This window comes from Protopterus annectens, chromosome 16.part0 (assembly GCF_019279795.1).
Source record: "Protopterus annectens isolate FY-2018-M chromosome 16.part0, PAN1.0, whole genome shotgun sequence".
Lineage (NCBI taxonomy): Eukaryota > Metazoa > Chordata > Ceratodontiformes > Protopteridae > Protopterus > Protopterus annectens.
In genome coordinates, this window is record NC_056750.1 from 6688737 (window position 1) to 6702096 (window position 13360).

General features: G+C 38.7%; 1 protein-coding gene across 1 annotated transcript in view; it reads left to right on the forward strand.

Moving 5' to 3' along the window:
* Positions 1–13360, forward strand: part of CCDC180 (coiled-coil domain containing 180) — a 2826277-nt gene that overhangs the window by 1663627 nt on the left and 1149290 nt on the right. The window lies entirely within an intron of this gene.

Sequence of the window (13360 nt, forward strand, 5' to 3'; positions counted from 1 at the left end):
TTAATCAGTGCTATTGATTTGAGTTCCCATAGAAACTTTTCCATTCATCAGTGCCATTGATTTGGGTTCCCGTAGACACTGTTCAGTTCATCAGTGCTATTGATTTGAGTTCCCATAGACACTGTTCTTTTCATTAGTTCTATTGATTTGAATTCCCATAGACACTGTTCTCTTCATCAGTGCTATTGATTTGAGTTCCAATAGACACTGTTCTTTTCATTAGTTCTATTGATCTGAGTTCCCATAGACACTGTTCTGTTCATCAGTGCTATAGATTTGAATACCCATAGACACTGTTCTGCTCATTAGTGCTATTTATTTGAGTTCCCATTGACACTTTTCCGTTCATAAGTGCTATTGATTTGAATTCCCATTGACCCTGTTCCATTCATAAATGCTATTGATTTGAGTTCCCATAGACACTATTCTGTTCATCAGTGCTATTGATTGGAGTTCCCATAGACAATGTTCCATGCATCAATGCTATTTATTTGAGTTCCAATACACACTGTTCTGTTCATCAGTGTTATTGATTTTAGTTCCCATAGACACTGCTCCATTCATCGGTGCTATTGATATGAGTTCCCATAGACACTGCTCCATTCATCAGTGCTTCTGATTTGAATTCTGTAGACAATGTTCTGTTCATCAGTGCTATTGATTTCAGTTCCCATAGACACTGTTCCATTAATCAGTGCTATTGATTTGAGTTCGCATAGACACTGTTCTCTTCATCAGTTCTACTGATTTGAGTTCCCATAGACACTGTTCCGTTTATCAGTGCTGTTGATTTGAGTTCCCATAGACACTTTTCCGTTCATCAGTGTTATTGATTTGAGTTCCCATAGACACTGTTCTGTTCATCAGTGTTATTGATTTGAGTTCCCATAGACACTGTTCTGTTTATCAGTGCTGTTAATTTAAGTTCCCATAGACACTGTTCTGCTCTTCAGTACTATTGATATGAGTTCACATAGACACTGTTCTGTTCATCAGTGCTACTGAATTGAGTTCCCATAGACACTGTTCTGTTCCTCAGTGCTATTGATTTGAGTTCCTATAGATACTCTTATGTTTATCAATGCTATTGATTTGAGTTCCCATAGACACTGTTCCGTTCATCAGTGCTATTGATTTGAATTCCCATAGACACTGTTCCATTCATCAGTGTTATTGATTTGAGATCCCATAGACACTGTTCTGTTCATCAGAGCTATTGATTTGATTTTCTATAGACACTGTTCTATTTATCAGTGCTATTGATTTGAGTTCCCATAGACACTGTTCCATTCATCATTGCTATTGATTTGAGTTCCCATAGACACTGTTTGTTTCATTGTTGCTATTGATTTGAGTTCCCGTAGACACTGTTCTACTCATCAGTGCTATTGATTTGAGTTCCCATAGACACTGTTCCATTCATCAGTGCTATTGATTTCAGTTCTTTTTGACACTATTCCATTCATCAGTGCTTTTGATTTCAGTTCTCATAGACACTGTTCCATACATCAGTCCTATTGATTTGAATTTGCATAGACACTGTTCCATTCATCAGTGCTCTGGATTTGAGTATTTGTAAGACACTGCTCTGTTCATCAGTGCTATTGATTTGAGTTCCCATAGACACTGTTGTGATCCCATAGACACTGTTGTGATCATCAGTGTTTCTGATTTGAGTTCCCATAGACAGTGTACTCTACATCAGTGCTATTGATTTGAGTTCCCATAGACTCTGTTCCAATCATCAGTGCTTTGGATTTGAGCACCCATAGACACTTTTCTGTTCATCATTGCTATTGATTTGACTTCCCATTGACACTGTTCTGTTCGTCAGAGCTATTGATTTGAGTTCCCATAGACACTGTTCCATTAATCAGTGCTATTGATTTGAGTTCCCATAGACACTGTTCTGTTCATCAGTGCTATTGATTTGACTTCCCATAGACACTGTTCTGTTAATCAGTGCTATTGATTTGAGTTCCCATAGATACTTTTCCATTCATCAGTGCCATTGATTTGGGTTCCCATAGACACTGTTCAGTTCATCAGTGCTATTGATTTGAGTTCCCATAGACACTGTTCTTTTCATTAGTTCTATTGATTTGAATTCCCATAGACACTGTTCTCTTCATCAGTGCTATTGATTTGAGTTCCCATAGACACTGTTCTGTTCATCAGTGCTATTGATTTGAATACCCATAGACACTGTTCTGTTCATTAGTGCTATTTATTTGAGTTCCCATGGACACTTTTCCGTTCATAAGTGCTATTGATTTGAATTCTCATTGACCTTGTTCCATTCATAAGTGCTATTGATTTGAGTTCCCATAGACACTATTCTGTTCATCAGTGCTATTGATTTGAGTTCCCATAGACAATGTTCCATGCATCAATGCTATTTATTTGAGTTCCAATAGGCACTGTTCCATTCATCAGTGCTATTGATTTTAGTTCCCATAGACACTGCTCCATTCATCAGTGCTATTGATATGAGTTCCCATAGACACTGCTCCATTCGTCAGTGCTGCTGATTTGAATTCTGTAGACAATGTTCTGTTCATCAGTGCTATTGATTTCAGTTCCCATAGACACTGTTCCATTCATCAGTGCTATTGATTTGAGTTCCTATAGACACTGTTCTCTTCATCAGTTGTACTGATTTGAGTTCCCATAGACACTGTTCCATTTATCAGTGCTATTGATTTGAGTTCCCATAGACACTTTTCCGTTCATCAGTGCTATTGATTTGAGTTCCCATAGACACTGTTCTGTTCATCAGTGCTACTGATTTGAGTTCCCATAGACACTGTTCTGTTCCTCAGTGCTATTGATTTCAGTTCCTATAGATACTCTTATGTTCATCATTGCTATTGATTTGAGTTCCCATAGACACTGTTCCAGTCATCATTGCTATTGATTTGAGTTCCCATAGACACTGTTCCATTCATCAGTGCTATTGATTTGAGTTCCATAGACACTGTTCCATTCATCATTCCTATTGATTTGACTTCCCATAGACACTGTTCTGTTCATCAGTGCTATTGATTTGAGTTCCCATAGATACATTTCCATTTATCAGTGTCATTGATTTGAGTTCCCATAGACACTTTTCTGTTCATCAGTACTATTGATTTGAGTTCCCATAGACACTGCTCCATTCGTCAGTGCTGCTGATTTGAATTCCTGTAGACACTGTTCTGTTCATCAGTGCAATTTATTTCAGTTCCCATAGACACTGTTCCATTCATCAGTGCTATTGATTTGAGTTCACATAGACACTGTTCTGTTCATCAGTTCTACTGATTTGAGTTCCCATAGACACTGTTCCGTTCATCAGTGCTATTGATTTGAGTTCCCAGAGACACTGTCCTGTTTATCATTGCTATTGATTTGAGTCACCATGGACACTGTTCTGCTCATCAGTGCTATTGATTTGAGTTCCCATAAACAATGTTTCGTTCAGGACTGCTATTGATTTGAGTTCCCGTATACACTGATCTGTTCATCAGTTCTATTGATAGGAGTTCCCATGGATACTCTTCTGTTCATCAGTGCTATTGATTTAAGTTCCCATAGATACTGTTTCAGTCATCAGTGCTATTGATTTGAGTTCCCATAGACACTTCCGTTCATCAGTGCTATTGATTGGAGTTCCTATAGACATTGTTCCGTTCATCAATGCTATTGATTTGAGTTCGCATAGACACTGTTCTGTTCATCAGTGCTATTGATTTGAGTTTCCATAGACACTATTCTGTTCATCAGTGCTATTGATTTGAGTTCCCATAGTCACTGTTCTGTTCATCAGTGCTATTGATTTGAGTTCCCATAGACACTGTTTTGTTCATCAGTGCTATTAACTGGAGTTCCCGTAGACACTGTTCTGTTCATCAGTGCTGTTGATTTGAATTCCCATAGACACTGTTCTGTTCATCAGTGCTATTGATTTGAGTTCCCATAGACACTGTTCCGTTCATCAGTGCTATTAATTTGAGTTCCCATAGACACTGTTCTGTTCATCAGTGCTTTTGATTTGATTTCAGATAGACACTGTTACATTCATCAGTGCTTTTGATTTGAGTTCCCATAGACACGTTTCCGTTCATCAGTGCTATTGATTTGAGTTCCCATAGACACTGTTCCGTTCATCAGTGCTTTTGATTTCAGTTCCCATAGACACTGTTCCATTCATCAGTGCTATTGATTTCAGTTCCAATAGACACTGTTCTTTTCATTATTGCTATTGATTTGAGTTCCCAGAGACACTGGTGTGCTCATCAGTGCTATTGATTTGAGTTCCCATAGACACTATTCTGTTCATCAGTGCTATTGATTTGAGTTCCCATAGACACTGGTCGATTCATCAATGCTATTGATTTGAGTTCCATTAGACACTGTTCTGTTCATCAGTGCTATTTATTTGAGTTCCTATAGACACTGTTCCGTTCATCAGTGCTATTGATTTGATTTCCCATAGACACTGTTCTGTTCATCAGTGCTATTCATTTGAGTTCCCATAGACACTGTTCTGTTCATCAGTGCTATTACTTTGAGTTCCCATGGACATTGTTCTGTTCATCAGTGCTATTGATTTGATTTCCCATAGACACTGTTCTTTTCATCAGTGCTGTTGATTTGAGTTCCCATAGACACTGTTCCATTCATCAGTGCTATTGATTTGAGTTCTCACAGACACTGTTCTCCTCATCAGTGCTATTGATTTGAGTTCCCACAGACACTGTTTCATTCATCAGTGCTATTGATTTGAGTTCCCATAGACACTGGTCTGTTCATCAGTGCTATTGATTTGAGTTCCCATAGACACTGTTCTATAAATCTGTTCTATTGATTTGAATTCCAATAGACACTGTTCTGTTCATCAGTGCTATTGATTTGAGTTTCCATAGGCACTGTTCTGTTCATTTGTTCTATTGATTTGAGTTCCGATAGACACTGTTCTGTTAATCAGTGCTATTTATTTGAGTTCTTATAGACACTGTTCCATTCATCAGTGCTATTGATTTGATTTCCCATAGACACTGTTCTGTTCATCAATGCTATTGATTTGAGTTCCCATAGACACTGTTCTGTTCATTAGTGCTATTGATTTGAGTTCCCATAGAAACTGTTCCATTCATTAATGGTATTGATTTGAGTTCCCATAGACTCTGTTCTTTTCATCAGTGCTATTTATTTGAGTTCCCGTGGACACTGTTCTGTTCATCAGTGCTATTGATTTGACTCCCCATAGACACTGTTCTGTTCATCAGTGCTATTGATTTGAGTTCCCATAGAAACTGTTCCGTTCATCACTGCTATTGATTGAAGTTCCCATAGATACTGTTCTGTTCATCAGTGCTATTGATTTGAGTTCCCATAGACACTGTTCTGTTCATCAGTGCTATTGATTTGAGTTCCCATAGTCACTGTTCAGTTCATCAGTGTTACTGATTTGAATTCCCATAAACACTGTTCTTTTCATCAGTGCTATTGATTTGAGTTCCCATAGACACTGTTCCGCACATCAGTGTTATTGATTTGAGTTCCCATAGACACTGTTCCGCACATCAGTGCTATTGATTTGAGTTCCCATAGACACTGTTCCATTCATAAGTGCTATGGATTTGTGTTCCCATAGACACTGTTCTGTTCATCTGTGTTTTTGATTTGAGTTCCCAGAGACAATGTTCTGTTCATCAATGCTATTGATTTGAATTCCCATATACATTGTTCCATTCATCAGTGCTTTTGATTTGAGTTCCTATACTGTTCTGGTCATCAGTGCTATTGATTTGAATTCCCATAGACACTGTTGTTTTCATCAGTGTTATTTTTTGAGTTCCCATAAACACTGTCCTGTTCATCAGTGCTATTGGTTTGAGTTCCCATAGACACTGTTGTGTTCATCAGTGCTATTGATTTGAGTTCCCATAGACTCTGTTCTGTTCAGATTTGCTATTGATTTGAGTTCCCATAGACAATTTTCCATTCATAAGTGCTACTGATTTGACTTCCCGTAGACACTATTGTGTTCATCAGTGCTATTGATTTGAGTTCCCATAGACACTGGTCGATTCATCAATGCTATTGATTTGAGTTCCCATAGACATTGTTCCATCCATCATTGCTATTGATTTGAGTTCCCATAGCCAATGTTCCATTCATCAGTGCTATTGATTTGAGTTCTCACACTGTTCTGTTGATCAGTGCTATTGATTTGAGTTCCCACAGACACTGTTCCATTCATCAGTGCTATTGATTTGAGTTCCCATAGACACTTATCTGTTTATCAGTGCTATTGATTTGAGTTCCCATAGACACTGTTCTATAAATCTGTTCTATTGATATCAGTTCCCATAGACACGGTTCCGTTCATCAGTGTTTTTGATTTGAATTCCCATAGACACTGTTCTGTTCATCAGCGCTATTGATTTGAGTTTCCATAGGCACTGTTCTGTTCATCATTGCTATTGATTTAAGTTCTGATAGACCGTGTTCTGTTCATCAGTGCTATTGATTTGAGTTCCCATAGACACTGTCCTGTTCATCAGTGCTATTGATTTGAATTCCTATAGACACTGTTCCATTCATCAGTGCTATTGATTTGAGTTCCGATAGACACTCTTCTGTTCATCAGTGCTATTTATTTGAGTTCTCATAGACACTGTTCTGTTTATCAGTGCTATTGATTTGAGTTCCCATAGACACTGTCATGTTCATCAGTGCTCTTGGATTTTAATTCCCATAGACCCTGTTCCATTCATCAGTGCTGTTGATGTGAGTTCCCATAGACACTGTTCTTTTCATCAGTTTTACTGATTTGAGTTTCCATAGACACTGTTTCATTCATCAGTGCTAATGATTTGAGTTCCCATAGACCCTGTTCTGTTCATCAGTGCTATTGATTTGAGTTCCCATAGAGACTGTCCCGTTCATCAGTGCTATTGATTTGAATTCCTATAGAGACTGTTCTGTTTATCATTGCTATTGATTTGAGTTGCTGTAGACACTCTTCTGCTCATCAGTGTTATTGATTTGAGTTCCCCTAAACACTGTTCCGTTCATCAGTGCTATTGATTTGAGTTCCCATAGACACTGTTCCGTTCATCAGTGCTATTGATGTAAATTCCCATAGACAGTGTTCTGTTCATCAGTGGAATTGATTTGAGTTCCCATAGACATTGTTCTGCACATCAGTTCTGTTGATTTGAGTTTCCATAGACACTGCTCCATTCATCAGTGCTATGGATTTGAGTTTCCATAGTCACTGTTCTGTTCATCAGTGCTGTTGATTTGAGTTCCTATAGACATTGTTCCATTCATCAGTGCATTTGATTTGAATTCCCATAGACACTATTCCATTCATCAGTACTATTGATTTGAGTTCCCATAGATACTATTCTGTTAATCAGTGCTATTGATTTGAGTTCCCATAGACACTGTTCTGTTCATCAGTGTTATTAATTTGATTTCCCATAGACACTGTTCTTTTCATCAGTGCTGTTGATTTGAGTTCCCATAGACAATGTTCCATTCATCAGTGCTATTGATTTGAGTTGTCACAAACACTGTTCTGTTCATTAGTACTATTGATTTGAGTTCCCACAGACACTGTTCCATTCATCAGTGCTATTAGTTTGAGTTCCCATAGACACTGGTCTGTTCATCAGTGCTATTGATTTGAGTTCTCATAGACACTGTTCTATAAATCTGTTCTATTGATTTCAGTTCCCATAGACACTGTTCCGTTCATCAGTGCTATTGATTTGAATTCCCATAGACACTGTTCTGTTCATCACTGCTATTGATTTGAGTTCCCATAGGCACTGTTCTATACATCAGTGCTGTTGATTTAACTTCCCCTAGACACTCGTCTGTTCATCAGTGCTATTGATTTGAGTTCCCATAGACACTGTTCTATATATCAGTACCATTGATTTGAGTTCCCATAGACACTGTTCTGTTCATCTGTGCTATTGATTTGTGTTCCCATTGACACCGTTCTGTTCATCTGTGCTATTGATTTGAGTTCCTATAGACACTGGTCTGTTCATCAGTGATATTGATTTGAGTTCCCATAGACATTGTTCCGTTCATCAGTGCTATTGATTTGAGTTCCCATAGACACTGTTCCCTTCATCAGTGCTCTTGATTTGAGTTCCCATAGACACTGTTCTGTTCATCATAGGTAGGTAGGTAGGTTGGTACTAGGTTATTGGCCCTAGTGCCTATACAAGCCTAGCCAAAAATGTACCCTGGCTTTCGCCACCCAAGAAAATTATTTTCCTGTGCCCCTGTCAAGCAGAACCACAGAAGTGATCCCCGGGATGAATTTCCTATTACCCATCCAATCATCAAGATTTTTCTTGAAGAGTGCTAATGAGGAGCTCTGTTTGATATAGATAGGTAGTCTGTTCCAGAGTATGGGAAGTCTCTTGGACAGGAATCTATCCCTCCAGCATGTTCTGTTTATTGTGATGACAAGGTTTAGGTCCCTAGAGTGTGTAGCTCGGAGGGTTTGGGATTTCTGTAAGTGGAGCATTTCCAACAGCTCTGGGTTTGACATAGCTTTGTATATTAGGCAGAGATCACCTCTGAGTAGGCGATATGCGACGGAGTATAGCTGGAGTATTTTGAGACGGTCTGCTTAAGGCATCTGTTTGAGACCAGTAATCCTCTTTGTGAGGTATTTTTGTGGCCTTTCCAGTTGTTGTAGATGTCTTGTGAGGTACATACCAAAAGGGGCATTGTACTCTATAATGGATCTAATGAGTGATGAGTAGAGCAGAACAATGACCTCTTTTTTTCTGGATGAGAAACCTTTTGTGATGAGATGTGCCACATAGAAGGATTTACTGACCACTTTGGCAATGTGATTATCAAAGGAGAGACTACTGTCCACCTGTGTCCCAATGTCTCTTATCACACTTTCAGTGTTAATTAGACTACCGCCTATGTGGTAGTTCATGGGTACAGAATTTTTACCAAAGGGGATGACAATGCACTTTTTGGCATTGAGGTTGATACCATGTCTTTGACACCAGGCATCTGTCTCAGTGAGGCTTTTTTGTAGGATGTCCACATCGTTAGGAGTTTCAATTATGGCTCCTAGTTTGCAGTCATCTGTGAATTTAGTTAGTCAAAGACCTTCTGTGTTAGCCTGTACTTCAGAGAAGTAGATACCAAACAGGAGAGGACCCAGGACTGAACCCTGTGGTACTTCACTTGTCACTGGTCTGAAGTCTGATTTGGAGTCTGCTACTTTCACAGTGTAGGTTCTTTCAGTAAGCCAGTTGACAATCCATCTTGTGACATAGGGATTTATACCTAGTTTAGTGAGTTTATCTATAATTCCAGAGTGGGGGATGGTGTTGAATGCCTTGGCGAGATCTAGATAGGCTGTGTGAACCACCTTACCCTCATCTATGGCTTTGGTGACTACTTTAAAGAAGTCTATCAGGTTTAGGAGACATGATCTGCCTTTTACAAACCCAAACTGTGTGGGGTCCAGGGTTTGGAGATCTCCAATGTCTTTGTTTATGAGTTCCATGATGATACGTTCCATGGCCTTGCAGACGAGGCTCGTCAGGCTAATGGGGCGGTAGTTCCCGGGTCTGTTGTGGCCCCCCCCCTTTGTGGAGTGGGATAACTGTCGCGGTGTGCCATTCAATGGGCACAAAGCCTGAGGTGAGACTATGATTGAACATGGTACTTAGGTGGGGTGCCAGTTCATTCTGTAGTTCATGTAGAAGGCAGCCTGGGATGTTGTTAGGTCCCATGGATGCTGTGTTCTTGGCTTTGGAGAGTGAAGTTTTTACCTGTGCAGCCGTGATTACAGGAACTTTGCATTCTTCCGGTATAAAGATGGGCCCTTTAGGGGGTGAGAGGGGGGTAAAGTTAGCACTGAACCTATCTGCCAGGATCTTGGCAATATCAGTTGGTTCTGTATATTTCGTGTCATTGTGCTGTAACTCAGAGCAGATCTGAGTGTTGCCATTGAGATTTTTGACATAGCTATAGAATGCTTTGTGGTTGTCTTTAGAATCAGTGGCAATTTTGTTTTCATAACTAGCTTTGGAGGATTTTATGAGGGATCTCAGCTTCTTACTGAGGCTGACTAGGGAGTTCCTCCACTCGTGGGATTTTACTCTTTTTTGCAACAGTTTCTTTCTTCTGTTGTAGAGTTTGTTTATGGCAGAAGACCACCAGATTGTCTTCCTTTTTTTGGAGGACAGTATCTTGGTTCTGTTAGGGATAGCACGATCCATGCACTCGTGTAAGTGCTTATAAAGTGCACTCAGTGCTATTGATTTGAGTTTCAATAGACACTGTTCTCTTCATCAGTGTTATTGATTTGAGTTCCCATAGACATTGTTCTGTTCATCAGTGCTATTAGTTTGAGTTCCCATAGACACTGTTCTTTTCATCAGTGCTATTGATTTGAGTTCCCATAGACACGTTTCCATTCATCAGTGCTGTTGATTTGAGTATTCATAGATAGATATTGTATGGGCTTTCCATTTTTAACTCTTAGCCATTTTCCCCATGATGCCAGCCATTTAGTAATGTTGGAGGTTCACACATTCCTCTTCCAAACAGAAATAATTTGGCTGTAGGTAAACCAATTTTGCATGCGACACTATACTCGGTAATTCATTCGTGCATCGGTTTAGGCTTTGCTGAGGTATCCTCACAACCTAATATGTTCTATTCTACAATCCCTTTCCAGATCCATTACTGCTGTATATGTGGCACCATTTTATTTTATTTTACATTTGTTTACCAGGAAAGTCCGACTGGGCATGGATCCCATTTTCAGCGAAGGCCCGTGAGGAAAAGCTCCACAATGATTAGTACAGCAAATACAGTAAATACAATATACATGTTAATAAAGTACAGTACAGAGTCAAAAAGTTAATAAGGTTCAGTTTCAAAGCCAAGAAAGGAGCAAGAAGTAAATATACTATAAGGAGCACAGTGTGTTACTACAAACAATACAGTTGAAAGGACATTTTGTTTAGTCATTTGGTTACGTTCATCAGTGGCTAGTACAGTAAGCACACATTGATTAAGATTATAGAAAGGAGTTTTACAAGCTTTCATAGAAGGTTAAAGTATGATATGATCTAATTAAGTGACACTACCCAGGTACCAGGGTCACAGAGTATAGAAAGGAGTTGTTACAAGCTTTCATAGAAGGTTAAAGTATGATACGATCTAATTAAGTGACACTACCCAGGTACCAGGGTCACAGACTATAGAAAGGAATTGTTACAAGCTTTCATAGAAGGTTAAAGTATGATATGATCTAATTAAGTGACGCTACCCAGGTACCAGGGTCACAGACTATAGAAAGGAGTTGTTACAAGCTTTCATAGAAGGTTAAAGTATGATATGATCTAATTAAGTGACGCTACCCAGGTACCAGGGTCGCAGACTATAGAAAGGAGTTGTTACAAGCTTTCATACAAGGTTATAGTATGATGTGGTCTAATTAAGTGACACTACCCAGGTACCAGGGTCACAGAGTATAGAAATGAGTTGTTAGAAGCTTTCATAGAAGGTTAAAGTATGATATGATCTAATTAAGTGACACTACCCAAGTAACAGGGTCACAGACTATAGAAAGGACTTGTTACAAGCTTTCATAGAAGGTTAAAGTATGATATGATCTAATTAAGTGACACTACCCAGGTACCAGGGTCACAGACTATAGAAAGGAGTTGTTACAAGTTTTCATAGAAGGTTAAAATATGATATGATCTAATTAAGCGGCACTACCCAGGTACCAGGGTAACAGACTATAGAAAGGAGTTGTTACAAGCTTTCATAGAAGGTTAAAGTATGATACGATCTAATTAAGTGACACTACCCAGGTACCAGGTCACAGACTATAGAAAGGAGTTGTTACAAGCTTTCATAGAAGGTTACAGTATGATACAATCTAATTAAGTGACACTACCCAGGCACCAGAGTCACAGACTATAGAAAGGAGTTGTTACAAGCTTTCTTAGAAGGTTAAAGTATGATATGGTCTAATTAAGTGACTCTACCCAGGTACCAGGGTCACAGACTATAGAAAGGAGTTGTTACAAGCTTTCATAGAAGGTTAAAGTATGATATGATCTAATTAAGTGACACTACCCAGGTACCAGGGTAACAGACTATAGAAAGGAGTTGTTACAAGCTTTCATAGAAGGTTAAAGTATGATACAATCTAATTAAGTGACACTACCCAGGTACCAGGTCACAGACTATAGAAAGGAGTTGTTACAAGCTTTCATAGAAGGTTACAGTATGATACAATCTAATTAAGTGACACTACCCAGGTACCAGGGTCACAGACTATAGAAAGGAGTTGTTACAAGCTTTCTTAGAAGGTTAAAGTATGATATGGTCTAATTAAGTGACACTACCCAGGTACCAGGGTTACAGACTATAGAAAGGAGTTGTTACAAGCTTTCATAGACGGTTAAAGTATGATATGATCTAATTAAGTGACACTACCCAGGTACCAGGGTCACAGTCTATAGAAAGGAGTTGTTACAAGCTTTCATAGAAGGTTAAAGTACAATATGATCTAATTAAGTGAAGCTACCCAGGGTCAGAACAATGACATAACCAAGAACTATGTAAATGGGATAAACCATAAACTATCTAAATCATTATTTGTGACTGATGACATGTTATAACTGTAGAACCCATTCCCCAGTCTTCATGAACTCTGTGTTAATCTCTGCTATCTAACTTTCTAGAGACTGGTGCACGGTCTTTTGTTTGTCTGACTCCTCTACCAGTTGTAACTGGAACAAGCATTCCTTGCAGTATAGTCATAGCTCTTAAGATATTTTGAAAACTAATACATAGCTAGGTAAATGTGGTAGGCCCAAGCCCTCATAACATTTGAGGAGGTACACCAACCGAGTTGCACATTGTCACTGAAGTTGTTCCAATAAATGAAAGTTTATCATATTCTGCACCTGAATGAGTTTGAGGTGGCACTGTGGAAGTGTGATGTTACAAAGAATATAAAAAATATAGGGCATTATCATGGTGGTGAATGTTTGTAATTTTCCTGATTTGGAATAAGAAAGATCTAACATGCGAGTAGTGACTTGCTAACCTTTTAGTGAGTTGGTCTAAATTAACGTCGATGATATTCAACCAATTATTGCTTATTTGCAAGCCTAAATATTTAGGATGTAAAGAAGGAGAAATTACAGATGAGCTCATATTAAATACTTTATTTCCACAACTTAACCAGGGTGATTATTAAATACTTTATTTCCACAGCTTAAGCATGATGATTTTTGAATGTTGCATTGAATTCTCAGGATATTTCAGCAACATAACGTTGCTT